Source organism: Hevea brasiliensis, chromosome 13 (assembly GCF_030052815.1).
Source record: "Hevea brasiliensis isolate MT/VB/25A 57/8 chromosome 13, ASM3005281v1, whole genome shotgun sequence".
Lineage (NCBI taxonomy): Eukaryota > Viridiplantae > Streptophyta > Magnoliopsida > Malpighiales > Euphorbiaceae > Hevea > Hevea brasiliensis.
The window spans coordinates 76,652,816-76,654,339 of NC_079505.1; the positions used below are offsets into that span (position 1 = coordinate 76,652,816).

The following is a 1,524-nucleotide window of genomic DNA, read 5'->3' on the forward strand; positions in this document are numbered from 1 at the left end:
CCTTCACGGCAAAGCCCTAGAGACTTTGAAAATCATGAACAGACTTTTTGCACAATATAAGAATATAGTTTTAAGAAAAAAAAAACCTAACACTATTTTTATGTTAATAGTTTTAAGTTTAAAAAAATGATGTATGTGCACATTATTTTAAAAATTTTTTTAATTATTAAAAATATATGATGAATATTGAATCCTATTGTGTAAACACGTAGTGTAAGACATCAAATGCTGTTTTCATTGATGTGTGACTAGATCCAGTTATCACTCTTAGAAGAGCTAAGAATGGGATTGGTGAACTGCTTCACTTGACCATTCCACAACCTTATTCTTTGCTTTTATTTTCATCCAGAGCTCTTGCTTAATCTCTTTGGTCTCCCTTAGATCCGGATAAACTAAAGATAAATGTTGATGTATCTTTTATTGGCTCTTCATCAGAGGTTGCTTTTGATTTCTCAATCAGGGACTCTGCGGGCTCTCTTATGAAATGGTTTTTCTGCAAAGTTTGAATTTCTCCTCTTGCGGAGGAAGGCATTGGTCTTTGGGCGGCGATTTAGTTTGCTGCTAGTAGGAATTTGGTTGATTGTACATTGAATTGGATTCTCTTCAACTTAAAAATTTTATTTCCTCTTCTCCAGAGTCCATTGCTTGAGAGATTATGGCCATTATTCAGGAGGTTAAGTTGTTTCTGTTCTCTTATTACAAGTTGTGAATGTTTGTCACTTTCCCTGTTCAGCAAACCATTGTGCCAACTGGTTAGCTTGTAACACTAGCAAGGGTGATTTATATGCTGGCTGGGTTACTAATCCCCAGCTCCTTTAGTTTCCCTTCTGGAAAAGGATAGGACAACCATATCTGCTTAATCTCTTAATGAATATCATTTTCAGATAAAAAAATAAATAAATAAGACATCAGTACAATATATCTCATAACAATAATGAGAAATATGTAGCACTCGGTTTCTAGAGAGAGAGAGGGTTCTCTCTGCTTGGTTTTGCAAGTTTGCTTACCTTTGGATTTCTTCAGCCTCAATCAAAGCCTTCCCCTGCCCCTTCCGCCCCCCCAACTGTTGGGTACGAGTGTATATATATATATATATTGTCAGATCATGAGCAGAACACAGAGTTTCTTTGGTGGATCTGGGCAGTGGGTTGGCCATTGGTGCTTTGAGATTGGGATTTACTTTGATTTGCTCAACGGGGAGGGCCTTACCTTTCTTGGCGATGACACCTCCAAGGATCTTTGCGTGGACTTGGTTCTGGCAGCAGATCCTCAAGCCAAGTGGCTATGGAGCTCTATCATGGCAGCCGCATTTGAATGGGCTGACTTGCTTGTGGCTTCTTTCTTCCATGGCCGTTTATCTACTCTTTGCCTAGCTTTTATTCAATCATTTGGATGTGGTTGTTGCTTGGGGTTTTCTCTTTGAGTAGGCCCCAGGCGGTACGCTTCAGAAGATTAAACCTTCCTTGGAGAATGACAATCCGATGGGGCACAACTCCTCATTTGTCCATGGTAAAAGCGGCGCCG

At 39.4% G+C, this 1,524-nt stretch overlaps 1 long non-coding RNA gene across 1 annotated transcript; it reads right to left on the reverse strand.

Annotated features, from left to right (window-relative positions):
- Positions 1-214: 214 nt before the first annotated feature.
- Positions 215-1,043, reverse strand: LOC131171727 (uncharacterized). The gene is made up of 2 exons (XR_009142372.1): positions 1,008-1,043; positions 215-725 (listed from the first exon to the last, which is right to left on the reverse strand). It is a non-coding gene; the product is annotated as an uncharacterized LOC131171727 (long non-coding RNA).
- Positions 1,044-1,524: the final 481 nt, after the last annotated feature.